Source organism: Orbicella faveolata, unplaced genomic scaffold (genome assembly GCF_042242905.1).
Source record: "Orbicella faveolata isolate gen_17 unplaced genomic scaffold, um_ofav_v1 contig_52, whole genome shotgun sequence".
NCBI classification, from domain to species: Eukaryota; Metazoa; Cnidaria; class Anthozoa; order Scleractinia; family Merulinidae; genus Orbicella; species Orbicella faveolata.
In genome coordinates this window covers 170,584-195,850 of record NW_028301583.1, presented here as the reverse complement: position 1 = coordinate 195,850, position 25,267 = coordinate 170,584, and the positions used below count along the sequence as shown (strand labels likewise).

At 44.5% G+C, this 25,267-nt stretch overlaps 47 non-coding genes and 3 pseudogenes across 47 annotated transcripts; all 50 read left to right on the top strand.

Annotated features, from left to right (window-relative positions):
* The first annotated feature begins 304 nt into the window (after nucleotides 1-304).
* On the top strand, nucleotides 305-423 carry LOC149095475 (5S ribosomal RNA). Its single transcript, XR_016204995.1, has one exon. It is a non-coding gene; the product is annotated as a 5S ribosomal RNA (ribosomal RNA).
* A 382-nt stretch (nucleotides 424-805) lies between these two features.
* On the top strand, nucleotides 806-923 carry LOC149095474 (5S ribosomal RNA; annotated as a pseudogene).
* A 382-nt stretch (nucleotides 924-1,305) lies between these two features.
* LOC149095473 (5S ribosomal RNA) lies at nucleotides 1,306-1,424 on the top strand. Its single transcript, XR_016204994.1, has one exon. It is a non-coding gene; the product is annotated as a 5S ribosomal RNA (ribosomal RNA).
* A 381-nt stretch (nucleotides 1,425-1,805) lies between these two features.
* On the top strand, nucleotides 1,806-1,924 carry LOC149095472 (5S ribosomal RNA). The gene has a single exon (XR_016204993.1). It is a non-coding gene; the product is annotated as a 5S ribosomal RNA (ribosomal RNA).
* Nucleotides 1,925-2,305: 381 nt separating this feature from the next.
* On the top strand, nucleotides 2,306-2,422 carry LOC149095471 (5S ribosomal RNA; annotated as a pseudogene).
* A 382-nt stretch (nucleotides 2,423-2,804) lies between these two features.
* On the top strand, nucleotides 2,805-2,923 carry LOC149095470 (5S ribosomal RNA). The gene has a single exon (XR_016204992.1). It is a non-coding gene; the product is annotated as a 5S ribosomal RNA (ribosomal RNA).
* Nucleotides 2,924-3,304: 381 nt separating this feature from the next.
* Nucleotides 3,305-3,422, top strand: LOC149095469 (5S ribosomal RNA; annotated as a pseudogene).
* A 383-nt stretch (nucleotides 3,423-3,805) lies between these two features.
* Nucleotides 3,806-3,924, top strand: LOC149095468 (5S ribosomal RNA). The gene has a single exon (XR_016204991.1). It is a non-coding gene; the product is annotated as a 5S ribosomal RNA (ribosomal RNA).
* Nucleotides 3,925-4,308: 384 nt separating this feature from the next.
* LOC149095467 (5S ribosomal RNA) lies at nucleotides 4,309-4,427 on the top strand. The gene has a single exon (XR_016204989.1). It is a non-coding gene; the product is annotated as a 5S ribosomal RNA (ribosomal RNA).
* Nucleotides 4,428-4,810: 383 nt separating this feature from the next.
* Nucleotides 4,811-4,929, top strand: LOC149095466 (5S ribosomal RNA). Its single transcript, XR_016204988.1, has one exon. It is a non-coding gene; the product is annotated as a 5S ribosomal RNA (ribosomal RNA).
* Nucleotides 4,930-5,312: 383 nt separating this feature from the next.
* Nucleotides 5,313-5,431, top strand: LOC149095465 (5S ribosomal RNA). The gene has a single exon (XR_016204987.1). It is a non-coding gene; the product is annotated as a 5S ribosomal RNA (ribosomal RNA).
* A 383-nt stretch (nucleotides 5,432-5,814) lies between these two features.
* On the top strand, nucleotides 5,815-5,933 carry LOC149095464 (5S ribosomal RNA). Its single transcript, XR_016204986.1, has one exon. It is a non-coding gene; the product is annotated as a 5S ribosomal RNA (ribosomal RNA).
* A 383-nt stretch (nucleotides 5,934-6,316) lies between these two features.
* On the top strand, nucleotides 6,317-6,435 carry LOC149095463 (5S ribosomal RNA). The gene has a single exon (XR_016204985.1). It is a non-coding gene; the product is annotated as a 5S ribosomal RNA (ribosomal RNA).
* A 383-nt stretch (nucleotides 6,436-6,818) lies between these two features.
* Nucleotides 6,819-6,937, top strand: LOC149095462 (5S ribosomal RNA). Its single transcript, XR_016204983.1, has one exon. It is a non-coding gene; the product is annotated as a 5S ribosomal RNA (ribosomal RNA).
* Nucleotides 6,938-7,320: 383 nt separating this feature from the next.
* On the top strand, nucleotides 7,321-7,439 carry LOC149095461 (5S ribosomal RNA). Its single transcript, XR_016204982.1, has one exon. It is a non-coding gene; the product is annotated as a 5S ribosomal RNA (ribosomal RNA).
* Nucleotides 7,440-7,822: 383 nt separating this feature from the next.
* LOC149095460 (5S ribosomal RNA) lies at nucleotides 7,823-7,941 on the top strand. Its single transcript, XR_016204981.1, has one exon. It is a non-coding gene; the product is annotated as a 5S ribosomal RNA (ribosomal RNA).
* Nucleotides 7,942-8,324: 383 nt separating this feature from the next.
* On the top strand, nucleotides 8,325-8,443 carry LOC149095459 (5S ribosomal RNA). The gene has a single exon (XR_016204980.1). It is a non-coding gene; the product is annotated as a 5S ribosomal RNA (ribosomal RNA).
* A 383-nt stretch (nucleotides 8,444-8,826) lies between these two features.
* Nucleotides 8,827-8,945, top strand: LOC149095458 (5S ribosomal RNA). Its single transcript, XR_016204979.1, has one exon. It is a non-coding gene; the product is annotated as a 5S ribosomal RNA (ribosomal RNA).
* Nucleotides 8,946-9,329: 384 nt separating this feature from the next.
* Nucleotides 9,330-9,448, top strand: LOC149095457 (5S ribosomal RNA). Its single transcript, XR_016204977.1, has one exon. It is a non-coding gene; the product is annotated as a 5S ribosomal RNA (ribosomal RNA).
* Nucleotides 9,449-9,831: 383 nt separating this feature from the next.
* On the top strand, nucleotides 9,832-9,950 carry LOC149095456 (5S ribosomal RNA). Its single transcript, XR_016204976.1, has one exon. It is a non-coding gene; the product is annotated as a 5S ribosomal RNA (ribosomal RNA).
* Nucleotides 9,951-10,333: 383 nt separating this feature from the next.
* On the top strand, nucleotides 10,334-10,452 carry LOC149095455 (5S ribosomal RNA). The gene has a single exon (XR_016204975.1). It is a non-coding gene; the product is annotated as a 5S ribosomal RNA (ribosomal RNA).
* A 384-nt stretch (nucleotides 10,453-10,836) lies between these two features.
* On the top strand, nucleotides 10,837-10,955 carry LOC149095454 (5S ribosomal RNA). Its single transcript, XR_016204974.1, has one exon. It is a non-coding gene; the product is annotated as a 5S ribosomal RNA (ribosomal RNA).
* Nucleotides 10,956-11,338: 383 nt separating this feature from the next.
* Nucleotides 11,339-11,457, top strand: LOC149095453 (5S ribosomal RNA). The gene has a single exon (XR_016204973.1). It is a non-coding gene; the product is annotated as a 5S ribosomal RNA (ribosomal RNA).
* Nucleotides 11,458-11,840: 383 nt separating this feature from the next.
* On the top strand, nucleotides 11,841-11,959 carry LOC149095452 (5S ribosomal RNA). The gene has a single exon (XR_016204972.1). It is a non-coding gene; the product is annotated as a 5S ribosomal RNA (ribosomal RNA).
* A 383-nt stretch (nucleotides 11,960-12,342) lies between these two features.
* LOC149095451 (5S ribosomal RNA) lies at nucleotides 12,343-12,461 on the top strand. Its single transcript, XR_016204971.1, has one exon. It is a non-coding gene; the product is annotated as a 5S ribosomal RNA (ribosomal RNA).
* A 383-nt stretch (nucleotides 12,462-12,844) lies between these two features.
* LOC149095450 (5S ribosomal RNA) lies at nucleotides 12,845-12,963 on the top strand. The gene has a single exon (XR_016204970.1). It is a non-coding gene; the product is annotated as a 5S ribosomal RNA (ribosomal RNA).
* A 384-nt stretch (nucleotides 12,964-13,347) lies between these two features.
* On the top strand, nucleotides 13,348-13,466 carry LOC149095449 (5S ribosomal RNA). The gene has a single exon (XR_016204969.1). It is a non-coding gene; the product is annotated as a 5S ribosomal RNA (ribosomal RNA).
* A 384-nt stretch (nucleotides 13,467-13,850) lies between these two features.
* LOC149095448 (5S ribosomal RNA) lies at nucleotides 13,851-13,969 on the top strand. The gene has a single exon (XR_016204968.1). It is a non-coding gene; the product is annotated as a 5S ribosomal RNA (ribosomal RNA).
* Nucleotides 13,970-14,353: 384 nt separating this feature from the next.
* On the top strand, nucleotides 14,354-14,472 carry LOC149095447 (5S ribosomal RNA). Its single transcript, XR_016204966.1, has one exon. It is a non-coding gene; the product is annotated as a 5S ribosomal RNA (ribosomal RNA).
* A 384-nt stretch (nucleotides 14,473-14,856) lies between these two features.
* Nucleotides 14,857-14,975, top strand: LOC149095446 (5S ribosomal RNA). Its single transcript, XR_016204965.1, has one exon. It is a non-coding gene; the product is annotated as a 5S ribosomal RNA (ribosomal RNA).
* Nucleotides 14,976-15,359: 384 nt separating this feature from the next.
* LOC149095445 (5S ribosomal RNA) lies at nucleotides 15,360-15,478 on the top strand. The gene has a single exon (XR_016204964.1). It is a non-coding gene; the product is annotated as a 5S ribosomal RNA (ribosomal RNA).
* Nucleotides 15,479-15,862: 384 nt separating this feature from the next.
* On the top strand, nucleotides 15,863-15,981 carry LOC149095444 (5S ribosomal RNA). Its single transcript, XR_016204963.1, has one exon. It is a non-coding gene; the product is annotated as a 5S ribosomal RNA (ribosomal RNA).
* A 384-nt stretch (nucleotides 15,982-16,365) lies between these two features.
* On the top strand, nucleotides 16,366-16,484 carry LOC149095443 (5S ribosomal RNA). The gene has a single exon (XR_016204962.1). It is a non-coding gene; the product is annotated as a 5S ribosomal RNA (ribosomal RNA).
* Nucleotides 16,485-16,868: 384 nt separating this feature from the next.
* Nucleotides 16,869-16,987, top strand: LOC149095442 (5S ribosomal RNA). Its single transcript, XR_016204961.1, has one exon. It is a non-coding gene; the product is annotated as a 5S ribosomal RNA (ribosomal RNA).
* Nucleotides 16,988-17,373: 386 nt separating this feature from the next.
* Nucleotides 17,374-17,492, top strand: LOC149095441 (5S ribosomal RNA). Its single transcript, XR_016204960.1, has one exon. It is a non-coding gene; the product is annotated as a 5S ribosomal RNA (ribosomal RNA).
* Nucleotides 17,493-17,875: 383 nt separating this feature from the next.
* On the top strand, nucleotides 17,876-17,994 carry LOC149095440 (5S ribosomal RNA). Its single transcript, XR_016204873.1, has one exon. It is a non-coding gene; the product is annotated as a 5S ribosomal RNA (ribosomal RNA).
* A 383-nt stretch (nucleotides 17,995-18,377) lies between these two features.
* On the top strand, nucleotides 18,378-18,496 carry LOC149095439 (5S ribosomal RNA). Its single transcript, XR_016204959.1, has one exon. It is a non-coding gene; the product is annotated as a 5S ribosomal RNA (ribosomal RNA).
* Nucleotides 18,497-18,879: 383 nt separating this feature from the next.
* On the top strand, nucleotides 18,880-18,998 carry LOC149095438 (5S ribosomal RNA). Its single transcript, XR_016204958.1, has one exon. It is a non-coding gene; the product is annotated as a 5S ribosomal RNA (ribosomal RNA).
* Nucleotides 18,999-19,382: 384 nt separating this feature from the next.
* Nucleotides 19,383-19,501, top strand: LOC149095437 (5S ribosomal RNA). The gene has a single exon (XR_016204957.1). It is a non-coding gene; the product is annotated as a 5S ribosomal RNA (ribosomal RNA).
* A 384-nt stretch (nucleotides 19,502-19,885) lies between these two features.
* On the top strand, nucleotides 19,886-20,004 carry LOC149095436 (5S ribosomal RNA). The gene has a single exon (XR_016204955.1). It is a non-coding gene; the product is annotated as a 5S ribosomal RNA (ribosomal RNA).
* A 384-nt stretch (nucleotides 20,005-20,388) lies between these two features.
* On the top strand, nucleotides 20,389-20,507 carry LOC149095435 (5S ribosomal RNA). The gene has a single exon (XR_016204954.1). It is a non-coding gene; the product is annotated as a 5S ribosomal RNA (ribosomal RNA).
* A 383-nt stretch (nucleotides 20,508-20,890) lies between these two features.
* LOC149095434 (5S ribosomal RNA) lies at nucleotides 20,891-21,009 on the top strand. The gene has a single exon (XR_016204953.1). It is a non-coding gene; the product is annotated as a 5S ribosomal RNA (ribosomal RNA).
* Nucleotides 21,010-21,393: 384 nt separating this feature from the next.
* LOC149095433 (5S ribosomal RNA) lies at nucleotides 21,394-21,512 on the top strand. Its single transcript, XR_016204952.1, has one exon. It is a non-coding gene; the product is annotated as a 5S ribosomal RNA (ribosomal RNA).
* Nucleotides 21,513-21,895: 383 nt separating this feature from the next.
* Nucleotides 21,896-22,014, top strand: LOC149095432 (5S ribosomal RNA). Its single transcript, XR_016204951.1, has one exon. It is a non-coding gene; the product is annotated as a 5S ribosomal RNA (ribosomal RNA).
* Nucleotides 22,015-22,398: 384 nt separating this feature from the next.
* Nucleotides 22,399-22,517, top strand: LOC149095431 (5S ribosomal RNA). The gene has a single exon (XR_016204950.1). It is a non-coding gene; the product is annotated as a 5S ribosomal RNA (ribosomal RNA).
* Nucleotides 22,518-22,900: 383 nt separating this feature from the next.
* On the top strand, nucleotides 22,901-23,019 carry LOC149095430 (5S ribosomal RNA). The gene has a single exon (XR_016204949.1). It is a non-coding gene; the product is annotated as a 5S ribosomal RNA (ribosomal RNA).
* A 383-nt stretch (nucleotides 23,020-23,402) lies between these two features.
* LOC149095429 (5S ribosomal RNA) lies at nucleotides 23,403-23,521 on the top strand. The gene has a single exon (XR_016204948.1). It is a non-coding gene; the product is annotated as a 5S ribosomal RNA (ribosomal RNA).
* Nucleotides 23,522-23,904: 383 nt separating this feature from the next.
* Nucleotides 23,905-24,023, top strand: LOC149095428 (5S ribosomal RNA). The gene has a single exon (XR_016204947.1). It is a non-coding gene; the product is annotated as a 5S ribosomal RNA (ribosomal RNA).
* Nucleotides 24,024-24,406: 383 nt separating this feature from the next.
* On the top strand, nucleotides 24,407-24,525 carry LOC149095427 (5S ribosomal RNA). Its single transcript, XR_016204946.1, has one exon. It is a non-coding gene; the product is annotated as a 5S ribosomal RNA (ribosomal RNA).
* Nucleotides 24,526-24,908: 383 nt separating this feature from the next.
* Nucleotides 24,909-25,027, top strand: LOC149095426 (5S ribosomal RNA). Its single transcript, XR_016204944.1, has one exon. It is a non-coding gene; the product is annotated as a 5S ribosomal RNA (ribosomal RNA).
* The last annotated feature ends 240 nt before the right edge of the window (nucleotides 25,028-25,267 follow it).

Sequence of the window (25,267 nt, the reverse complement as noted above, 5' to 3'; positions counted from 1 at the left end):
ATGTTTTCTTTTTTTTTTAAATGATTTTTCCAGCAAGTTGACAGCATATAGAACGTTTTCTTGTTTGATTACAGCACTGCAACACTGAGCAGCACACTGGAGGCAATCTCTTGAATGTGGCTTTGATGACTGACCATTGGAGAATCGCCCTTTTGTGATTTGAAGTCTTAGCTGGCTTTGGAATCTCTCGGTTAAGTAGCCGAGACGTAATTGGAAATTCATCACAACAGCAATTAAAGGCCTTCCTTCTAAGAGACTTAAAAGAGAGTCCAAGCAATTGGGCAAGGTTTGAGTTGTTTCTTTCGTCTACGACCACACCACAGGGAACGTACCGGTTCTCGTCCGATCACCGAAGTCAAGTCCTGTTGGGCGGCGTCAGTACCTGGCTGGGTGACCACCTGGGAATACGCCGTGTTGTAGACTTTTGGAGCCATTTTGGGACTGGACTCTTCAGAGAAGATTTCCATACGCCTCCACATGATTGATCCCTCTGTTTTCAAAATGTTTTCTTTTTTTTTAAATGATTTTTCCAGCAAGTTGACAGCATATTAGAACGTTTTCTTGTTTGATTACAGCACTGCAACACTGAGCAGCACACTGGAGGCAATCTCTTGAATGTGGCTTTGATGACTGACCATTGGAGAATCGCCCTTTTGTGATTTGAAGTCTTAGCTGGCTTTGGAATCTCTCGGTTAAGTAGCCGAGACGTAATTGGAAATTCATCACAACAGCAATTAAAGGCCTTCCTTCTAAGAGACTTAAAAGAGAGTCCAAGCAATTGGGCAAGGTTTGAGTTGTTTCTTTCGTCTACGACCACACCACAGGGAACGTACCGGTTCTCGTCCGATCACCGAAGTCAAGTCCTGTGGGCGGCGTCAGTACCTGGCTGGGTGACCACCTGGGAATACGCCGTGTTGTAGACTTTTGGAGCCATTTTGGGACTGGACTCTTCAGAGAAGATTTCCATACGCCTCCACATCATTGATCCCTCTGTTTTCAAAATGTTTTCTTTTTTTTTAAATGATTTTTCCAGCAAGTTGACAGCATATTAGAACGTTTTCTTGTTTGATTACAGCACTGCAACACTGAGCAGCACACTGGAGGCAATCTCTTGAATGTGGCTTTGATGACTGACCATTGGAGAATCGCCCTTTTGTGATTTGAAGTCTTAGCTGGCTTTGGAATCTCTCGGTTAAGTAGCCGAGACGTAATTGGAAATTCATCACAACAGCAATTAAAGGCCTTCCTTCTAAGAGACTTAAAAGAGAGTCCAAGCAATTGGGCAAGGTTTGAGTTGTTTCTTTCGTCTACGACCACACCACAGGGAACGTACCGGTTCTCGTCCGATCACCGAAGTCAAGTCCTGTTGGGCGGCGTCAGTACCTGGCTGGGTGACCACCTGGGAATACGCCGTGTTGTAGACTTTTGGAGCCATTTTGGGACTGGACTCTTCAGAGAAGATTTCCATACGCCTCCACATGATTGATCCCTCTGTTTTCAAAATGTTTTCTTTTTTTTTAAATGATTTTTCCAGCAAGTTGACAGCATATTAGAACGTTTCTTGTTTGATTACAGCACTGCAACACTGAGCAGCACACTGGAGGCAATCTCTTGAATGTGGCTTTGATGACTGACCATTGGAGAATCGCCCTTTTGTGATTTGAAGTCTTAGCTGGCTTTGGAATCTCTCGGTTAAGTAGCCGAGACGTAATTGGAAATTCATCACAACAGCAATTAAAGGCCTTCCTTCTAAGAGACTTAAAAGAGAGTCCAAGCAATTGGGCAAGGTTTGAGTTGTTTCTTTCGTCTACGACCACACCACAGGGAACGTACCGGTTCTCGTCCGATCACCGAAGTCAAGTCCTGTTGGGCGGCGTCAGTACCTGGCTGGGTGACCACCTGGGAATACGCCGTGTTGTAGACTTTTGGAGCCATTTTGGACTGGACTCTTCAGAGAAGATTTCCATACGCCTCCACATCATTGATCCCTCTGTTTTCAAAATGTTTTCTTTTTTTTTTAAATGATTTTTCCAGCAAGTTGACAGCATATTAGAACGTTTTCTTGTTTGATTACAGCACTGCAACACTGAGCAGCACACTGAGGCAATCTCTTGAATGTGGCTTTGATGACTGACCATTGGAGAATCGCCCTTTTGTGATTTGAAGTCTTAGCTGGCTTTGGAATCTCTCGGTTAAGTAGCCGAGACGTAATTGGAAATTCATCACAACAGCAATTAAAGGCCTTCCTTCTAAGAGACTTAAAAGAGAGTCCAAGCAATTGGGCAAGGTTTGAGTTGTTTCTTTCGTCTACGACCACACCACAGGGAACGTACCGGTTCTCGTCCGATCACCGAAGTCAAGTCTGTTGGGCGGCGTCAGTACCTGGCTGGGTGACCACCTGGAATACGCCGTGTTGTAGACTTTTGGAGCCATTTTGGGACTGGACTCTTCAGAGAAGATTTCCATACGCCTCCACATCATTGATCCTCTGTTTTCAAAATGTTTTCTTTTTTTTTTAAATGATTTTTCCAGCAAGTTGACAGCATATTAGAACGTTTTCTTGTTTGATTACAGCACTGCAACACTGAGCAGCACACTGGAGGCAATCTCTTGAATGTGGCTTTGATGACTGACCATTGGAGAATCGCCCTTTTGTGATTTGAAGTCTTAGCTGGCTTTGGAATCTCTCGGTTAAGTAGCCGAGACGTAATTGGAAATTCATCACAACAGCAATTAAAGGCCTTCCTTCTAAGAGACTTAAAAGAGAGTCCAAGCAATTGGGCAAGGTTTGAGTTGTTTCTTTCGTCTACGACCACACCACAGGGAACGTACCGGTTCTCGTCCGATCACCGAAGTCAAGTCCTGTTGGGCGGCGTCAGTACCTGGCTGGGTGACCACCTGGGAATACGCCGTGTTGTAGACTTTTGGAGCCATTTTGGACTGGACTCTTCAGAGAAGATTTCCATACGCCTCCACATGATTGATCCCTCTGTTTTCAAAATGTTTTCTTTTTTTTTTAAATGATTTTTCCAGCAAGTTGACAGCATATTAGAACGTTTTCTTGTTGATTACAGCACTGCAACACTGAGCAGCACACTGGAGGCAATCTCTTGAATGTGGCTTTGATGACTGACCATTGGAGAATCGCCCTTTTGTGATTTGAAGTCTTAGCTGGCTTTGGAATCTCTCGGTTAAGTAGCCGAGACGTAATTGGAAATTCATCACAACAGCAATTAAAGGCCTTCCTTCTAAGAGACTTAAAAGAGAGTCCAAGCAATTGGGCAAGGTTTGAGTTGTTTCTTTCGTCTACGACCACACCACAGGGAACGTACCGGTTCTCGTCCGATCACCGAAGTCAAGTCCTGTTGGGCGGCGTCAGTACCTGGCTGGGTGACCACCTGGAATACGCCGTGTTGTAGACTTTTGGAGCCATTTTGGGACTGGACTCTTCAGAGAAGATTTCCATACGCCTCCACATCATTGATCCCTCTGTTTTCAAAATGTTTTCTTTTTTTTTTTAAATGATTTTTCCAGCAAGTTGACAGCATATTAGAACGTTTTCTTGTTTGATTACAGCACTGCAACACTGAGCAGCACACTGGAGGCAATCTCTTGAATGTGGCTTTGATGACTGACATTGGAGAATCGCCCTTTTGTGATTTGAAGTCTTAGCTGGCTTTGGAATCTCTCGGTTAAGTAGCCGAGACGTAATTGGAAATTCATCACAACAGCAATTAAAGGCCTTCCTTCTAAGAGACTTAAAAGAGAGTCCAAGCAATTGGGCAAGGTTTGAGTTGTTTCTTTCGTCTACGACCACACCACAGGGAACGTACCGGTTCTCGTCCGATCACCGAAGTCAAGTCCTGTTGGGCGGCGTCAGTACCTGGCTGGGTGACCACCTGGGAATACGCCGTGTTGTAGACTTTTGGAGCCATTTTGGGACTGGACTCTTCAGAGAAGATTTCCATACGCCTCCACATCATTGATCCCTCTGTTTTCAAAATGTTTTCTTTTTTTTTTTAAATGATTTTTCCAGCAAGTTGACAGCATATTAGAACGTTTTCTTGTTTGATTACAGCACTGCAACACTGAGCAGCACACTGGAGGCAATCTCTTGAATGTGGCTTTGATGACTGACCATTGGAGAATCGCCCTTTTGTGATTTGAAGTCTTAGCTGGCTTTGGAATCTCTCGGTTAAGTAGCCGAGACGTAATTGGAAATTCATCACAACAGCAATTAAAGGCCTTCCTTCTAAGAGACTTAAAAGAGAGTCCAAGCAATTGGGCAAGGTTTGAGTTGTTTCTTTCGTCTACGACCACACCACAGGGAACGTACCGGTTCTCGTCCGATCACCGAAGTCAAGTCCTGTTGGGCGGCGTCAGTACCTGGCTGGGTGACCACCTGGGAATACGCCGTGTTGTAGACTTTTGGAGCCATTTTGGGACTGGACTCTTCAGAGAAGATTTCCATACGCCTCCACATCATTGATCCCTCTGTTTTCAAAATGTTTTCTTTTTTTTTTAAATGATTTTTCCAGCAAGTTGACAGCATATTAGAACGTTTTCTTGTTTGATTACAGCACTGCAACACTGAGCAGCACACTGGAGGCAATCTCTTGAATGTGGCTTTGATGACTGACCATTGGAGAATCGCCCTTTTGTGATTTGAAGTCTTAGCTGGCTTTGGAATCTCTCGGTTAAGTAGCCGAGACGTAATTGGAAATTCATCACAACAGCAATTAAAGGCCTTCCTTCTAAGAGACTTAAAAGAGAGTCCAAGCAATTGGGCAAGGTTTGAGTTGTTTCTTTCGTCTACGACCACACCACAGGGAACGTACCGGTTCTCGTCCGATCACCGAAGTCAAGTCCTGTTGGGCGGCGTCAGTACCTGGCTGGGTGACCACCTGGGAATACGCCGTGTTGTAGACTTTTGGAGCCATTTTGGGACTGGACTCTTCAGAGAAGATTTCCATACGCCTCCACATGATTGATCCCTCTGTTTTCAAAATGTTTTCTTTTTTTTTTAAATGATTTTTCCAGCAAGTTGACAGCATATTAGAACGTTTTCTTGTTTGATTACAGCACTGCAACACTGAGCAGCACACTGGAGGCAATCTCTTGAATGTGGCTTTGATGACTGACCATTGGAGAATCGCCCTTTTGTGATTTGAAGTCTTAGCTGGCTTTGGAATCTCTCGGTTAAGTAGCCGAGACGTAATTGGAAATTCATCACAACAGCAATTAAAGGCCTTCCTTCTAAGAGACTTAAAAGAGAGTCCAAGCAATTGGGCAAGGTTTGAGTTGTTTCTTTCGTCTACGACCACACCACAGGGAACGTACCGGTTCTCGTCCGATCACCGAAGTCAAGTCCTGTTGGGCGGCGTCAGTACCTGGCTGGGTGACCACCTGGGAATACGCCGTGTTGTAGACTTTTGGAGCCATTTTGGGACTGGACTCTTCAGAGAAGATTTCCATACGCCTCCACATCATTGATCCCTCTGTTTTCAAAATGTTTTCTTTTTTTTTTAAATGATTTTTCCAGCAAGTTGACAGCATATTAGAACGTTTTCTTGTTTGATTACAGCACTGCAACACTGAGCAGCACACTGGAGGCAATCTCTTGAATGTGGCTTTGATGACTGACCATTGGAGAATCGCCCTTTTGTGATTTGAAGTCTTAGCTGGCTTTGGAATCTCTCGGTTAAGTAGCCGAGACGTAATTGGAAATTCATCACAACAGCAATTAAAGGCCTTCCTTCTAAGAGACTTAAAAGAGAGTCCAAGCAATTGGGCAAGGTTTGAGTTGTTTCTTTCGTCTACGACCACACCACAGGGAACGTACCGGTTCTCGTCCGATCACCGAAGTCAAGTCCTGTTGGGCGGCGTCAGTACCTGGCTGGGTGACCACCTGGGAATACGCCGTGTTGTAGACTTTTGGAGCCATTTTGGGACTGGACTCTTCAGAGAAGATTTCCATACGCCTCCACATGATTGATCCCTCTGTTTTCAAAATGTTTTCTTTTTTTTTTAAATGATTTTTCCAGCAAGTTGACAGCATATTAGAACGTTTTCTTGTTTGATTACAGCACTGCAACACTGAGCAGCACACTGGAGGCAATCTCTTGAATGTGGCTTTGATGACTGACCATTGGAGAATCGCCCTTTTGTGATTTGAAGTCTTAGCTGGCTTTGGAATCTCTCGGTTAAGTAGCCGAGACGTAATTGGAAATTCATCACAACAGCAATTAAAGGCCTTCCTTCTAAGAGACTTAAAAGAGAGTCCAAGCAATTGGGCAAGGTTTGAGTTGTTTCTTTCGTCTACGACCACACCACAGGGAACGTACCGGTTCTCGTCCGATCACCGAAGTCAAGTCCTGTTGGGCGGCGTCAGTACCTGGCTGGGTGACCACCTGGGAATACGCCGTGTTGTAGACTTTTGGAGCCATTTTGGGACTGGACTCTTCAGAGAAGATTTCCATACGCCTCCACATGATTGATCCCTCTGTTTTCAAAATGTTTTCTTTTTTTTTTAAATGATTTTTCCAGCAAGTTGACAGCATATTAGAACGTTTTCTTGTTTGATTACAGCACTGCAACACTGAGCAGCACACTGGAGGCAATCTCTTGAATGTGGCTTTGATGACTGACCATTGGAGAATCGCCCTTTTGTGATTTGAAGTCTTAGCTGGCTTTGGAATCTCTCGGTTAAGTAGCCGAGACGTAATTGGAAATTCATCACAACAGCAATTAAAGGCCTTCCTTCTAAGAGACTTAAAAGAGAGTCCAAGCAATTGGGCAAGGTTTGAGTTGTTTCTTTCGTCTACGACCACACCACAGGGAACGTACCGGTTCTCGTCCGATCACCGAAGTCAAGTCCTGTTGGGCGGCGTCAGTACCTGGCTGGGTGACCACCTGGGAATACGCCGTGTTGTAGACTTTTGGAGCCATTTTGGGACTGGACTCTTCAGAGAAGATTTCCATACGCCTCCACATCATTGATCCCTCTGTTTTCAAAATGTTTTCTTTTTTTTTTAAATGATTTTTCCAGCAAGTTGACAGCATATTAGAACGTTTTCTTGTTTGATTACAGCACTGCAACACTGAGCAGCACACTGGAGGCAATCTCTTGAATGTGGCTTTGATGACTGACCATTGGAGAATCGCCCTTTTGTGATTTGAAGTCTTAGCTGGCTTTGGAATCTCTCGGTTAAGTAGCCGAGACGTAATTGGAAATTCATCACAACAGCAATTAAAGGCCTTCCTTCTAAGAGACTTAAAAGAGAGTCCAAGCAATTGGGCAAGGTTTGAGTTGTTTCTTTCGTCTACGACCACACCACAGGGAACGTACCGGTTCTCGTCCGATCACCGAAGTCAAGTCCTGTTGGGCGGCGTCAGTACCTGGCTGGGTGACCACCTGGGAATACGCCGTGTTGTAGACTTTTGGAGCCATTTTGGGACTGGACTCTTCAGAGAAGATTTCCATACGCCTCCACATGATTGATCCCTCTGTTTTCAAAATGTTTTCTTTTTTTTTTAAATGATTTTTCCAGCAAGTTGACAGCATATTAGAACGTTTTCTTGTTTGATTACAGCACTGCAACACTGAGCAGCACACTGGAGGCAATCTCTTGAATGTGGCTTTGATGACTGACCATTGGAGAATCGCCCTTTTGTGATTTGAAGTCTTAGCTGGCTTTGGAATCTCTCGGTTAAGTAGCCGAGACGTAATTGGAAATTCATCACAACAGCAATTAAAGGCCTTCCTTCTAAGAGACTTAAAAGAGAGTCCAAGCAATTGGGCAAGGTTTGAGTTGTTTCTTTCGTCTACGACCACACCACAGGGAACGTACCGGTTCTCGTCCGATCACCGAAGTCAAGTCCTGTTGGGCGGCGTCAGTACCTGGCTGGGTGACCACCTGGGAATACGCCGTGTTGTAGACTTTTGGAGCCATTTTGGGACTGGACTCTTCAGAGAAGATTTCCATACGCCTCCACATCATTGATCCCTCTGTTTTCAAAATGTTTTCTTTTTTTTTTAAATGATTTTTCCAGCAAGTTGACAGCATATTAGAACGTTTTCTTGTTTGATTACAGCACTGCAACACTGAGCAGCACACTGGAGGCAATCTCTTGAATGTGGCTTTGATGACTGACCATTGGAGAATCGCCCTTTTGTGATTTGAAGTCTTAGCTGGCTTTGGAATCTCTCGGTTAAGTAGCCGAGACGTAATTGGAAATTCATCACAACAGCAATTAAAGGCCTTCCTTCTAAGAGACTTAAAAGAGAGTCCAAGCAATTGGGCAAGGTTTGAGTTGTTTCTTTCGTCTACGACCACACCACAGGGAACGTACCGGTTCTCGTCCGATCACCGAAGTCAAGTCCTGTTGGGCGGCGTCAGTACCTGGCTGGGTGACCACCTGGGAATACGCCGTGTTGTAGACTTTTGGAGCCATTTTGGGACTGGACTCTTCAGAGAAGATTTCCATACGCCTCCACATCATTGATCCCTCTGTTTTCAAAATGTTTTCTTTTTTTTTTAAATGATTTTTCCAGCAAGTTGACAGCATATTAGAACGTTTTCTTGTTTGATTACAGCACTGCAACACTGAGCAGCACACTGGAGGCAATCTCTTGAATGTGGCTTTGATGACTGACCATTGGAGAATCGCCCTTTTGTGATTTGAAGTCTTAGCTGGCTTTGGAATCTCTCGGTTAAGTAGCCGAGACGTAATTGGAAATTCATCACAACAGCAATTAAAGGCCTTCCTTCTAAGAGACTTAAAAGAGAGTCCAAGCAATTGGGCAAGGTTTGAGTTGTTTCTTTCGTCTACGACCACACCACAGGGAACGTACCGGTTCTCGTCCGATCACCGAAGTCAAGTCCTGTTGGGCGGCGTCAGTACCTGGCTGGGTGACCACCTGGGAATACGCCGTGTTGTAGACTTTTGGAGCCATTTTGGGACTGGACTCTTCAGAGAAGATTTCCATACGCCTCCACATCATTGATCCCTCTGTTTTCAAAATGTTTTCTTTTTTTTTTTAAATGATTTTTCCAGCAAGTTGACAGCATATTAGAACGTTTTCTTGTTTGATTACAGCACTGCAACACTGAGCAGCACACTGGAGGCAATCTCTTGAATGTGGCTTTGATGACTGACCATTGGAGAATCGCCCTTTTGTGATTTGAAGTCTTAGCTGGCTTTGGAATCTCTCGGTTAAGTAGCCGAGACGTAATTGGAAATTCATCACAACAGCAATTAAAGGCCTTCCTTCTAAGAGACTTAAAAGAGAGTCCAAGCAATTGGGCAAGGTTTGAGTTGTTTCTTTCGTCTACGACCACACCACAGGGAACGTACCGGTTCTCGTCCGATCACCGAAGTCAAGTCCTGTTGGGCGGCGTCAGTACCTGGCTGGGTGACCACCTGGGAATACGCCGTGTTGTAGACTTTTGGAGCCATTTTGGGACTGGACTCTTCAGAGAAGATTTCCATACGCCTCCACATGATTGATCCCTCTGTTTTCAAAATGTTTTCTTTTTTTTTTAAATGATTTTTCCAGCAAGTTGACAGCATATTAGAACGTTTTCTTGTTTGATTACAGCACTGCAACACTGAGCAGCACACTGGAGGCAATCTCTTGAATGTGGCTTTGATGACTGACCATTGGAGAATCGCCCTTTTGTGATTTGAAGTCTTAGCTGGCTTTGGAATCTCTCGGTTAAGTAGCCGAGACGTAATTGGAAATTCATCACAACAGCAATTAAAGGCCTTCCTTCTAAGAGACTTAAAAGAGAGTCCAAGCAATTGGGCAAGGTTTGAGTTGTTTCTTTCGTCTACGACCACACCACAGGGAACGTACCGGTTCTCGTCCGATCACCGAAGTCAAGTCCTGTTGGGCGGCGTCAGTACCTGGCTGGGTGACCACCTGGGAATACGCCGTGTTGTAGACTTTTGGAGCCATTTTGGGACTGGACTCTTCAGAGAAGATTTCCATACGCCTCCACATCATTGATCCCTCTGTTTTCAAAATGTTTTCTTTTTTTTTTAAATGATTTTTCCAGCAAGTTGACAGCATATTAGAACGTTTTCTTGTTTGATTACAGCACTGCAACACTGAGCAGCACACTGGAGGCAATCTCTTGAATGTGGCTTTGATGACTGACCATTGGAGAATCGCCCTTTTGTGATTTGAAGTCTTAGCTGGCTTTGGAATCTCTCGGTTAAGTAGCCGAGACGTAATTGGAAATTCATCACAACAGCAATTAAAGGCCTTCCTTCTAAGAGACTTAAAAGAGAGTCCAAGCAATTGGGCAAGGTTTGAGTTGTTTCTTTCGTCTACGACCACACCACAGGGAACGTACCGGTTCTCGTCCGATCACCGAAGTCAAGTCCTGTTGGGCGGCGTCAGTACCTGGCTGGGTGACCACCTGGGAATACGCCGTGTTGTAGACTTTTGGAGCCATTTTGGGACTGGACTCTTCAGAGAAGATTTCCATACGCCTCCACATCATTGATCCCTCTGTTTTCAAAATGTTTTCTTTTTTTTTTTAAATGATTTTTCCAGCAAGTTGACAGCATATTAGAACGTTTTCTTGTTTGATTACAGCACTGCAACACTGAGCAGCACACTGGAGGCAATCTCTTGAATGTGGCTTTGATGACTGACCATTGGAGAATCGCCCTTTTGTGATTTGAAGTCTTAGCTGGCTTTGGAATCTCTCGGTTAAGTAGCCGAGACGTAATTGGAAATTCATCACAACAGCAATTAAAGGCCTTCCTTCTAAGAGACTTAAAAGAGAGTCCAAGCAATTGGGCAAGGTTTGAGTTGTTTCTTTCGTCTACGACCACACCACAGGGAACGTACCGGTTCTCGTCCGATCACCGAAGTCAAGTCCTGTTGGGCGGCGTCAGTACCTGGCTGGGTGACCACCTGGGAATACGCCGTGTTGTAGACTTTTGGAGCCATTTTGGGACTGGACTCTTCAGAGAAGATTTCCATACGCCTCCACATCATTGATCCCTCTGTTTTCAAAATGTTTTCTTTTTTTTTTAAATGATTTTTCCAGCAAGTTGACAGCATATTAGAACGTTTTCTTGTTTGATTACAGCACTGCAACACTGAGCAGCACACTGGAGGCAATCTCTTGAATGTGGCTTTGATGACTGACCATTGGAGAATCGCCCTTTTGTGATTTGAAGTCTTAGCTGGCTTTGGAATCTCTCGGTTAAGTAGCCGAGACGTAATTGGAAATTCATCACAACAGCAATTAAAGGCCTTCCTTCTAAGAGACTTAAAAGAGAGTCCAAGCAATTGGGCAAGGTTTGAGTTGTTTCTTTCGTCTACGACCACACCACAGGGAACGTACCGGTTCTCGTCCGATCACCGAAGTCAAGTCCTGTTGGGCGGCGTCAGTACCTGGCTGGGTGACCACCTGGGAATACGCCGTGTTGTAGACTTTTGGAGCCATTTTGGGACTGGACTCTTCAGAGAAGATTTCCATACGCCTCCACATCATTGATCCCTCTGTTTTCAAAATGTTTTCTTTTTTTTTTAAATGATTTTTCCAGCAAGTTGACAGCATATTAGAACGTTTTCTTGTTTGATTACAGCACTGCAACACTGAGCAGCACACTGGAGGCAATCTCTTGAATGTGGCTTTGATGACTGACCATTGGAGAATCGCCCTTTTGTGATTTGAAGTCTTAGCTGGCTTTGGAATCTCTCGGTTAAGTAGCCGAGACGTAATTGGAAATTCATCACAACAGCAATTAAAGGCCTTCCTTCTAAGAGACTTAAAAGAGAGTCCAAGCAATTGGGCAAGGTTTGAGTTGTTTCTTTCGTCTACGACCACACCACAGGGAACGTACCGGTTCTCGTCCGATCACCGAAGTCAAGTCCTGTTGGGCGGCGTCAGTACCTGGCTGGGTGACCACCTGGGAATACGCCGTGTTGTAGACTTTTGGAGCCATTTTGGGACTGGACTCTTCAGAGAAGATTTCCATACGCCTCCACATGATTGATCCCTCTGTTTTCAAAATGTTTTCTTTTTTTTTTAAATGATTTTTCCAGCAAGTTGACAGCATATTAGAACGTTTTCTTGTTTGATTACAGCACTGCAACACTGAGCAGCACACTGGAGGCAATCTCTTGAATGTGGCTTTGATGACTGACCATTGGAGAATCGCCCTTTTGTGATTTGAAGTCTTAGCTGGCTTTGGAATCTCTCGGTTAAGTAGCCGAGACGTAATTGGAAATTCATCACAACAGCAATTAAAGGCCTTCCTTCTAAGAGACTTAAAAGAGAGTCCAAGCAATTGGGCAAGGTTTGAGTTGTTTCTTTCGTCTACGACCACACCACAGGGAACGTACCGGTTCTCGTCCGATCACCGAAGTCAAGTCCTGTTGGGCGGCGTCAGTACCTGGCTGGGTGACCACCTGGGAATACGCCGTGTTGTAGACTTTTGGAGCCATTTTGGGACTGGACTCTTCAGAGAAGATTTCCATACGCCTCCACATGATTGATCCCTCTGTTTTCAAAATGTTTTCTTTTTTTTTTAAATGATTTTTCCAGCAAGTTGACAGCATATTAGAACGTTTTCTTGTTTGATTACAGCACTGCAACACTGAGCAGCACACTGGAGGCAATCTCTTGAATGTGGCTTTGATGACTGACCATTGGAGAATCGCCCTTTTGTGATTTGAAGTCTTAGCTGGCTTTGGAATCTCTCGGTTAAGTAGCCGAGACGTAATTGGAAATTCATCACAACAGCAATTAAAGGCCTTCCTTCTAAGAGACTTAAAAGAGAGTCCAAGCAATTGGGCAAGGTTTGAGTTGTTTCTTTCGTCTACGACCACACCACAGGGAACGTACCGGTTCTCGTCCGATCACCGAAGTCAAGTCCTGTTGGGCGGCGTCAGTACCTGGCTGGGTGACCACCTGGGAATACGCCGTGTTGTAGACTTTTGGAGCCATTTTGGGACTGGACTCTTCAGAGAAGATTTCCATACGCCTCCACATCATTGATCCCTCTGTTTTCAAAATGTTTTCTTTTTTTTTTTAAATGATTTTTCCAGCAAGTTGACAGCATATTAGAACGTTTTCTTGTTTGATTACAGCACTGCAACACTGAGCAGCACACTGGAGGCAATCTCTTGAATGTGGCTTTGATGACTGACCATTGGAGAATCGCCCTTTTGTGATTTGAAGTCTTAGCTGGCTTTGGAATCTCTCGGTTAAGTAGCCGAGACGTAATTGGAAATTCATCACAACAGCAATTAAAGGCCTTCCTTCTAAGAGACTTAAAAGAGAGTCCAAGCAATTGGGCAAGGTTTGAGTTGTTTCTTTCGTCTACGACCACACCACAGGGAACGTACCGGTTCTCGTCCGATCACCGAAGTCAAGTCCTGTTGGGCGGCGTCAGTACCTGGCTGGGTGACCACCTGGGAATACGCCGTGTTGTAGACTTTTGGAGCCATTTTGGGACTGGACTCTTCAGAGAAGATTTCCATACGCCTCCACATCATTGATCCCTCTGTTTTCAAAATGTTTTCTTTTTTTTTTTAAATGATTTTTCCAGCAAGTTGACAGCATATTAGAACGTTTTCTTGTTTGATTACAGCACTGCAACACTGAGCAGCACACTGGAGGCAATCTCTTGAATGTGGCTTTGATGACTGACCATTGGAGAATCGCCCTTTTGTGATTTGAAGTCTTAGCTGGCTTTGGAATCTCTCGGTTAAGTAGCCGAGACGTAATTGGAAATTCATCACAACAGCAATTAAAGGCCTTCCTTCTAAGAGACTTAAAAGAGAGTCCAAGCAATTGGGCAAGGTTTGAGTTGTTTCTTTCGTCTACGACCACACCACAGGGAACGTACCGGTTCTCGTCCGATCACCGAAGTCAAGTCCTGTTGGGCGGCGTCAGTACCTGGCTGGGTGACCACCTGGGAATACGCCGTGTTGTAGACTTTTGGAGCCATTTTGGGACTGGACTCTTCAGAGAAGATTTCCATACGCCTCCACATCATTGATCCCTCTGTTTTCAAAATGTTTTCTTTTTTTTTTTAAATGATTTTTCCAGCAAGTTGACAGCATATTAGAACGTTTTCTTGTTTGATTACAGCACTGCAACACTGAGCAGCACACTGGAGGCAATCTCTTGAATGTGGCTTTGATGACTGACCATTGGAGAATCGCCCTTTTGTGATTTGAAGTCTTAGCTGGCTTTGGAATCTCTCGGTTAAGTAGCCGAGACGTAATTGGAAATTCATCACAACAGCAATTAAAGGCCTTCCTTCTAAGAGACTTAAAAGAGAGTCCAAGCAATTGGGCAAGGTTTGAGTTGTTTCTTTCGTCTACGACCACACCACAGGGAACGTACCGGTTCTCGTCCGATCACCGAAGTCAAGTCCTGTTGGGCGGCGTCAGTACCTGGCTGGGTGACCACCTGGGAATACGCCGTGTTGTAGACTTTTGGAGCCATTTTGGGACTGGACTCTTCAGAGAAGATTTCCATACGCCTCCACATCATTGATCCCTCTGTTTTCAAAATGTTTTCTTTTTTTTTTTAAATGATTTTTCCAGCAAGTTGACAGCATATTAGAACGTTTTCTTGTTTGATTACAGCACTGCAACACTGAGCAGCACACTGGAGGCAATCTCTTGAATGTGGCTTTGATGACTGACCATTGGAGAATCGCCCTTTTGTGATTTGAAGTCTTAGCTGGCTTTGGAATCTCTCGGTTAAGTAGCCGAGACGTAATTGGAAATTCATCACAACAGCAATTAAAGGCCTTCCTTCTAAGAGACTTAAAAGAGAGTCCAAGCAATTGGGCAAGGTTTGAGTTGTTTCTTTCGTCTACGACCACACCACAGGGAACGTACCGGTTCTCGTCCGATCACCGAAGTCAAGTCCTGTTGGGCGGCGTCAGTACCTGGCTGGGTGACCACCTGGGAATACGCCGTGTTGTAGACTTTTGGAGCCATTTTGGGACTGGACTCTTCAGAGAAGATTTCCATACGCCTCCACATCATTGATCCCTCTGTTTTCAAAATGTTTTCTTTTTTTTTTTAAATGATTTTTCCAGCAAGTTGACAGCATATTAGAACGTTTTCTTGTTTGATTACAGCACTGCAACACTGAGCAGCACACTGGAGGCAATCTCTTGAATGTGGCTTTGATGACTGACCATTGGAGAATCGCCCTTTTGTGATTTGAAGTCTTAGCTGGCTTTGGAATCTCTCGGTTAAGTAGCCGAGACGTAATTGGAAATTCATCACAACAGCAATTAAAGGCCTTCCTTCTAAGAGACTTAAAAGAGAGTCCAAGCAATTGGGCAAGGTTTGAGTTGTTTCTTTCGTCTACGACCACACCACAGGGAACGTACCGGTTCTCGTCCGATCACCGAAGTCAAGTCCTGTTGGGCGGCGTCAGTACCTGGCTGGGTGACCACCTGGGAATACGCCGTGTTGTAGACTTTTGGAGCCATTTTGGGACTGGACTCTTCAGAGAAGATTTCCATACGCCTCCACATCATTGATCCCTCTGTTTTCAAAATGTTTTCTTTTTTTTTTTAAATGATTTTTCCAGCAAGTTGACAGCATATTAGAACGTTTTCTTGTTTGATTACAGCACTGCAACACTGAGCAGCACACTGGAGGCAATCTCTTGAATGTGGCTTTGATGACTGACCATTGGAGAATCGCCCTTTTGTGATTTGAAGTCTTAGCTGGCTTTGGAATCTCTCGGTTAAGTAGCCGAGACGTAATTGGAAATTCATCACAACAGCAATTAAAGGCCTTCCTTCTAAGAGACTTAAAAGAGAGTCCAAGCAATTGGGCAAGGTTTGAGTTGTTTCTTTCGTCTACGACCACACCACAGGGAACGTACCGGTTCTCGTCCGATCACCGAAGTCAAGTCCTGTTGGGCGGCGTCAGTACCTGGCTGGGTGACCACCTGGGAATACGCCGTGTTGTAGACTTTTGGAGCCATTTTGGGACTGGACTCTTCAGAGAAGATTTCCATACGCCTCCACATCATTGATCCCTCTGTTTTCAAAATGTTTTCTTTTTTTTTTTAAATGATTTTTCCAGCAAGTTGACAGCATATTAGAACGTTTTCTTGTTTGATTACAGCACTGCAACACTGAGCAGCACACTGGAGGCAATCTCTTGAATGTGGCTTTGATGACTGACCATTGGAGAATCGCCCTTTTGTGATTTGAAGTCTTAGCTGGCTTTGGAATCTCTCGGTTAAGTAGCCGAGACGTAATTGGAAATTCATCACAACAGCAATTAAAGGCCTTCCTTCTAAGAGACTTAAAAGAGAGTCCAAGCAATTGGGCAAGGTTTGAGTTGTTTCTTTCGTCTACGACCACACCACAGGGAACGTACCGGTTCTCGTCCGATCACCGAAGTCAAGTCCTGTTGGGCGGCGTCAGTACCTGGCTGGGTGACCACCTGGGAATACGCCGTGTTGTAGACTTTTGGAGCCATTTTGGGACTGGACTCTTCAGAGAAGATTTCCATACGCCTCCACATCATTGATCCCTCTGTTTTCAAAATGTTTTCTTTTTTTTTTTAAATGATTTTTCCAGCAAGTTGACAGCATATTAGAACGTTTTCTTGTTTGATTACAGCACTGCAACACTGAGCAGCACACTGGAGGCAATCTCTTGAATGTGGCTTTGATGACTGACCATTGGAGAATCGCCCTTTTGTGATTTGAAGTCTTAGCTGGCTTTGGAATCTCTCGGTTAAGTAGCCGAGACGTAATTGGAAATTCATCACAACAGCAATTAAAGGCCTTCCTTCTAAGAGACTTAAAAGAGAGTCCAAGCAATTGGGCAAGGTTTGAGTTGTTTCTTTCGTCTACGACCACACCACAGGGAACGTACCGGTTCTCGTCCGATCACCGAAGTCAAGTCCTGTTGGGCGGCGTCAGTACCTGGCTGGGTGACCACCTGGGAATACGCCGTGTTGTAGACTTTTGGAGCCATTTTGGGACTGGACTCTTCAGAGAAGATTTCCATACGCCTCCACATCATTGATCCCTCTGTTTTCAAAATGTTTTCTTTTTTTTTTTTTAAATGATTTTTCCAGCAAGTTGACAGCATATTAGAACGTTTTCTTGTTTGATTACAGCACTGCAACACTGAGCAGCACACTGGAGGCAATCTCTTGAATGTGGCTTTGATGACTGACCATTGGAGAATCGCCCTTTTGTGATTTGAAGTCTTAGCTGGCTTTGGAATCTCTCGGTTAAGTAGCCGAGACGTAATTGGAAATTCATCACAACAGCAATTAAAGGCCTTCCTTCTAAGAGACTTAAAAGAGAGTCCAAGCAATTGGGCAAGGTTTGAGTTGTTTCTTTCGTCTACGACCACACCACAGGGAACGTACCGGTTCTCGTCCGATCACCGAAGTCAAGTCCTGTTGGGCGGCGTCAGTACCTGGCTGGGTGACCACCTGGGAATACGCCGTGTTGTAGACTTTTGGAGCCATTTTGGGACTGGACTCTTCAGAGAAGATTTCCATACGCCTCCACATCATTGATCCCTCTGTTTTCAAAATGTTTTCTTTTTTTTTTAAATGATTTTTCCAGCAAGTTGACAGCATATTAGAACGTTTTCTTGTTTGATTACAGCACTGCAACACTGAGCAGCACACTGGAGGCAATCTCTTGAATGTGGCTTTGATGACTGACCATTGGAGAATCGCCCTTTTGTGATTTGAAGTCTTAGCTGGCTTTGGAATCTCTCGGTTAAGTAGCCGAGACGTAATTGGAAATTCATCACAACAGCAATTAAAGGCCTTCCTTCTAAGAGACTTAAAAGAGAGTCCAAGCAATTGGGCAAGGTTTGAGTTGTTTCTTTCGTCTACGACCACACCACAGGAAACGTACCGGTTCTCGTCCGATCACCGAAGTCAAGTCCTGTTGGGCGGCGTCAGTACCTGGCTGGGTGACCACCTGGGAATACGCCGTGTTGTAGACTTTTGGAGCCATTTTGGGACTGGACTCTTCAGAGAAGATTTCCATACGCCTCCACATCATTGATCCCTCTGTTTTCAAAATGTTTTTTTTTTTTTTTAAATGATTTTTCCAGCAAGTTGACAGCATATTAGAACGTTTTCTTGTTTGATTACAGCACTGCAACACTGAGCAGCACACTGGAGGCAATCTCTTGAATGTGGCTTTGATGACTGACCATTGGAGAATCGCCCTTTTGTGATTTGAAGTCTTAGCTGGCTTTGGAATCTCTCGGTTAAGTAGCCGAGACGTAATTGGAAATTCATCACAACAGCAATTAAAGGCCTTCCTTCTAAGAGACTTAAAAGAGAGTCCAAGCAATTGGGCAAGGTTTGAGTTGTTTCTTTCGTCTACGACCACACCACAGGGAACGTACCGGTTCTCGTCCGATCACCGAAGTCAAGTCCTGTTGGGCGGCGTCAGTACCTGGCTGGGTGACCACCTGGGAATACGCCGTGTTGTAGACTTTTGGAGCCATTTTGGGACTGGACTCTTCAGAGAAGATTTCCATACGCCTCCACATGATTGATCCCTCTGTTTTCAAAATGTTTTCTTTTTTTTTTTAATGATTTTTCCAGCAAGTTGACAGCATATTAGAACGTTTTCTTGTTTGATTACAGCACTGCAACACTGAGCAGCACACTGGAGGCAATCTCTTGAATGTGGCTTTGATGACTGACCATTGGAGAATCGCCCTTTTGTGATTTGAAGTCTTAGCTGGCTTTGGAATCTCTCGGTTAAGTAGCCGAGACGTAATTGGAAATTCATCACAACAGCAATTAAAGGCCTTCCTTCTAAGAGACTTATAAGAGAGTCCAAGCAATTGGGCAAGGTTTGAGTTGTTTCTTTCGTCTACGACCACACCACAGGGAACGTACCGGTTCTCGTCCGATCACCGAAGTCAAGTCCTGTTGGGCGGCGTCAGTACCTGGCTGGGTGACCACCTGGGAATACGCCGTGTTGTAGACTTTTGGAGCCATTTTGGGACTGGACTCTTCAGAGAAGATTTCCATACGCCTCCACATGATTGATCCCTCTGTTTTCAAAATGTTTTCTTTTTTTTTTTAAATGATTTTTCCAGCAAGTTGACAGCATATTAGAACGTTTTCTTGTTTGATTACAGCACTGCAACACTGAGCAGCACACTGGAGGCAATCTCTTGAATGTGGCTTTGATGACTGACCATTGGAGAATCGCCCTTTTGTGATTTGAAGTCTTAGCTGGCTTTGGAATCTCTCGGTTAAGTAGCCGAGACGTAATTGGAAATTCATCACAACAGCAATTAAAGGCCTTCCTTCTAAGAGACTTAAAAGAGAGTCCAAGCAATTGGGCAAGGTTTGAGTTGTTTCTTTCGTCTACGACCACACCACAGGGAACGTACCGGTTCTCGTCCGATCACCGAAGTCAAGTCCTGTTGGGCGGCGTCAGTACCTGGCTGGGTGACCACCTGGGAATACGCCGTGTTGTAGACTTTTGGAGCCATTTTGGGACTGGACTCTTCAGAGAAGATTTCCATACGCCTCCACATCATTGATCCCTCTGTTTTCAAAATGTTTTCTTTTTTTTTTTAAATGATTTTTCCAGCAAGTTGACAGCATATTAGAACGTTTTCTTGTTTGATTACAGCACTGCAACACTGAGCAGCACACTGGAGGCAATCTCTTGAATGTGGCTTTGATGACTGACCATTGGAGAATCGCCCTTTTGTGATTTGAAGTCTTAGCTGGCTTTGGAATCTCTCGGTTAAGTAGCCGAGACGTAATTGGAAATTCATCACAACAGCAATTAAAGGCCTTCCTTCTAAGAGACTTAAAAGAGAGTCCAAGCAATTGGGCAAGGTTTGAGTTGTTTCTTTCGTCTACGACCACACCACAGGGAACGTACCGGTTCTCGTCCGATCACCGAAGTCAAGTCCTGTTGGGCGGCGTCAGTACCTGGCTGGGTGACCACCTGGGAATACGCCGTGTTGTAGACTTTTGGAGCCATTTTGGGACTGGACTCTTCAGAGAAGATTTCCATACGCCTCCACATCATTGATCCCTCTGTTTTCAAAATGTTTTCTTTTTTTTTTTAAATGATTTTTCCAGCAAGTTGACAGCATATTAGAACGTTTTCTTGTTTGATTACAGCACTGCAACACTGAGCAGCACACTGGAGGCAATCTCTTGAATGTGGCTTTGATGACTGACCATTGGAGAATCGCCCTTTTGTGATTTGAAGTCTTAGCTGGCTTTGGAATCTCTCGGTTAAGTAGCCGAGACGTAATTGGAAATTCATCACAACAGCAATTAAAGGCCTTCCTTCTAAGAGACTTAAAAGAGAGTCCAAGCAATTGGGCAAGGTTTGAGTTGTTTCTTTCGTCTACGACCACACCACAGGGAACGTACCGGTTCTCGTCCGATCACCGAAGTCAAGTCCTGTTGGGCGGCGTCAGTACCTGGCTGGGTGACCACCTGGGAATACGCCGTGTTGTAGACTTTTGGAGCCATTTTGGGACTGGACTCTTCAGAGAAGATTTCCATACGCCTCCACATCATTGATCCCTCTGTTTTCAAAATGTTTTCTTTTTTTTTTAAATGATTTTTCCAGCAAGTTGACAGCATATTAGAACGTTTTCTTGTTTGATTACAGCACTGCAACACTGAGCAGCACACTGGAGGCAATCTCTTGAATGTGGCTTTGATGACTGACCATTGGAGAATCGCCCTTTTGTGATTTGAAGTCTTAGCTGGCTTTGGAATCTCTCGGTTAAGTAGCCGAGACGTAATTGGAAATTCATCACAACAGCAATTAAAGGCCTTCCTTCTAAGAGACTTAAAAGAGAGTCCAAGCAATTGGGCAAGGTTTGAGTTGTTTCTTTCGTCTACGACCACACCACAGGGAACGTACCGGTTCTCGTCCGATCACCGAAGTCAAGTCCTGTTGGGCGGCGTCAGTACCTGGCTGGGTGACCACCTGGGAATACGCCGTGTTGTAGACTTTTGGAGCCATTTTGGGACTGGACTCTTCAGAGAAGATTTCCATACGCCTCCACATCATTGATCCCTCTGTTTTCAAAATGTTTTCTTTTTTTTTTTAAATGATTTTTCCAGCAAGTTGACAGCATATTAGAACGTTTTCTTGTTTGATTACAGCACTGCAACACTGAGCAGCACACTGGAGGCAATCTCTTGAATGTGGCTTTGATGACTGACCATTGGAGAATCGCCCTTTTGTGATTTGAAGTCTTAGCTGGCTTTGGAATCTCTCGGTTAAGTAGCCGAGACGTAATTGGAAATTCATCACAACAGCAATTAAAGGCCTTCCTTCTAAGAGACTTAAAAGAGAGTCCAAGCAATTGGGCAAGGTTTGAGTTGTTTCTTTCGTCTACGACCACACCACAGGGAACGTACCGGTTCTCGTCCGATCACCGAAGTCAAGTCCTGTTGGGCGGCGTCAGTACCTGGCTGGGTGACCACCTGGGAATACGCCGTGTTGTAGACTTTTGGAGCCATTTTGGGACTGGACTCTTCAGAGAAGATTTCCATACGCCTCCACATGATTGATCCCTCTGTTTTCAAAATGTTTTCTTTTTTTTTTAAATGATTTTTCCAGCAAGTTGACAGCATATTAGAACGTTTTCTTGTTTGATTACAGCACTGCAACACTGAGCAGCACACTGGAGGCAATCTCTTGAATGTGGCTTTGATGACTGACCATTGGAGAATCGCCCTTTTGTGATTTGAAGTCTTAGCTGGCTTTGGAATCTCTCGGTTAAGTAGCCGAGACGTAATTGGAAATTCATCACAACAGCAATTAAAGGCCTTCCTTCTAAGAGACTTAAAAGAGAGTCCAAGCAATTGGGCAAGGTTTGAGTTGTTTCTTTCGTCTACGACCACACCACAGGGAACGTACCGGTTCTCGTCCGATCACCGAAGTCAAGTCCTGTTGGGCGGCGTCAGTACCTGGCTGGGTGACCACCTGGGAATACGCCGTGTTGTAGACTTTTGGAGCCATTTTGGGACTGGACTCTTCAGAGAAGATTTCCATACGCCTCCATATGATTGATCCCTCTGTTTTTAAAATGTTTTCTTTTTTTTTTTAAATGATTTTTCCAGCAAGTTGACAGCATATTAGAACGTTTTCTTGTTTGATTACAGCACTGCAACACTGAGCAGCACACTGGAGGCAATCTCTTGAATGTGGCTTTGATGACTGACCATTGGAGAATCGCCCTTTTGTGATTTGAAGTCTTAGCTGGCTTTGGAATCTCTCGGTTAAGTAGCCGAGACGTAATTGGAAATTCATCACAACAGCAATTAAAGGCCTTCCTTCTAAGAGACTTAAAAGAGAGTCCAAGCAATTGGGCAAGGTTTGAGTTGTTTCTTTCGTCTACGACCACACCACAGGGAACGTACCGGTTCTCGTCCGATCACCGAAGTCAAGTCCTGTTGGGCGGCGTCAGTACCTGGCTGGGTGACCACCTGGGAATACGCCGTGTTGTAGACTTTTGGAGCCATTTTGGGACTGGACTCTTCAGAGAAGATTTCCATACGCCTCCACATCATTGATCCCTCTGTTTTCAAAATGTTTTCTTTTTTTTTTAAATGATTTTTCCAGCAAGTTGACAGCATATTAGAACGTTTTCTTGTTTGATTACAGCACTGCAACACTGAGCAGCACACTGGAGGCAATCTCTTGAATGTGGCTTTGATGACTGACCATTGGAGAATCGCCCTTTTGTGATTTGAAGTCTTAGCTGGCTTTGGAATCTCTCGGTTAAGTAGCCGAGACGTAATTGGAAATTCATCACAACAGCAATTAAAGGCCTTCCTTCTAAGAGACTTAAAAGAGAGTCCAAGCAATTGGGCAAGGTTTGAGTTGTTTCTTTCGTCTACGACCACACCACAGGGAACGTACCGGTTCTCGTCCGATCACCGAAGTCAAGTCCTGTTGGGCGGCGTCAGTACCTGGCTGGGTGACCACCTGGGAATACGCCGTGTTGTAGACTTTTGGAGCCATTTTGGGACTGGACTCTTCAGAGAAGATTTCCATACGCCTCCACATCATTGATCCCTCTGTTTTCAAAATGTTTTCTTTTTTTTTTAAATGATTTTTCCAGCAAGTTGACAGCATATTAGAACGTTTTCTTGTTTGATTACAGCACTGCAACACTGAACAGCACACTGGAGGCAATCTCTTGAATGTGGCTTTGATGACTGACCATTGGAGAATCGCCCTTTTGTGATTTGAAGTCTTAGCTGGCTTTGGAATCTCTCGGTTAAGTAGCCGAGACGTAATTGGAAATTCATCACAACAGCAATTAAAGGCCTTCCTTCTAAGAGACTTAAAAGAGAGTCCAAGCAATTGGGCAAGGTTTGAGTTGTTTCTTTCGTCTACGACCACACCACAGGGAACGTACCGGTTCTCGTCCGATCACCGAAGTCAAGTCCTGTTGGGCGGCGTCAGTACCTGGCTGGGTGACCACCTGGGAATACGCCGTGTTGTAGACTTTTGGAGCCATTTTGGGACTGGACTCTTCAGAGAAGATTTCCATACGCCTCCACATGATTGATCCCTCTGTTTTCAAAATGTTTTCTTTTTTTTTTAAATGATTTTTCCAGCAAGTTGACAGCATATTAGAACGTTTTCTTGTTTGATTACAGCACTGCAACACTGAGCAGCACACTGGAGGCAATCTCTTGAATGTGGCTTTGATGACTGACCATTGGAGAATCGCCCTTTTGTGATTTGAAGTCTTAGCTGGCTTTGGAATCTCTCGGTTAAGTAGCCGAGACGTAATTGGAAATTCATCACAACAGCAATTAAAGGCCTTCCTTCTAAGAGACTTAAAAGAGAGTCCAAGCAATTGGGCAAGGTTTGAGTTGTTTCTTTCGTCTACGACCACACCACAGGGAACGTACCGGTTCTCGTCCGATCACCGAAGTCAAGTCCTGTTGGGCGGCGTCAGTACCTGGCTGGGTGACCACCTGGGAATACGCCGTGTTGTAGACTTTTGGAGCCATTTTGGGACTGGACTCTTCAGAGAAGATTTCCATACGCCTCCACATCATTGATCCCTCTGTTTTCAAAATGTTTTCTTTTTTTTTTAAATGATTTTTCCAGCAAGTTGACAGCATATTAGAACGTTTTCTTGTTTGATTACAGCACTGCAACACTGAGCAGCACACTGGAGGCAATCTCTTGAATGTGGCTTTGATGACTGACCATTGGAGAATCGCCCTTTTGTGATTTGAAGTCTTAGCTGGCTTTGGAATCTCTCGGTTAAGTAGCCGAGACGTAATTGGAAATTCATCACAACAGCAATTAAAGGCCTTCCTTCTAAGAGACTTAAAAGAGAGTCCAAGCAATTGGGCAAGGTTTGAGTTGTTTCTTTCGTCTACGACCACACCACAGGGAACGTACCGGTTCTCGTCCGATCACCGAAGTCAAGTCCTGTTGGGCGGCGTCAGTACCTGGCTGGGTGACCACCTGGGAATACGCCGTGTTGTAGACTTTTGGAGCCATTTTGGGACTGGACTCTTCAGAGAAGATTTCCATACGCCTCCACATCATTGATCCCTCTGTTTTCAAAATGTTTTCTTTTTTTTTTAAATGATTTTTCCAGCAAGTTGACAGCATATTAGAACGTTTTCTTGTTTGATTACAGCACTGCAACACTGAGCAGCACACTGGAGGCAATCTCTTGAATGTGGCTTTGATGACTGACCATTGGAGAATCGCCCTTTTGTGATTTGAAGTCTAAGCTGGCTTTGGAATCTCTCGGTTAAGTAGCCGAGACGTAATTGGAAATTCATCACAACAGCAATTAAAGGCCTTCCTTCTAAGAGACTTAAAAGAGAGTCCAAGCAATTGGGCAAGGTTTGAGTTGTTTCTTTCGTCTACGACCACACCACAGGGAACGTACCGGTTCTCGTCCGATCACCGAAGTCAAGTCCTGTTGGGCGGCGTCAGTACCTGGCTGGGTGACCACCTGGGAATACGCCGTGTTGTAGACTTTTGGAGCCATTTTGGGACTGGACTCTTCAGAGAAGATTTCCATACGCCTCCACATCATTGATCCCTCTGTTTTCAAAATGTTTTCTTTTTTTTTTTAAATGATTTTTCCAGCAAGTTGACAGCATATTAGAACGTTTTCTTGTTTGATTACAGCACTGCAACACTGAGCAGCACACTGGAGGCAATCTCTTGAATGTGGCTTTGATGACTGACCATTGGAGAATCGCCCTTTTGTGATT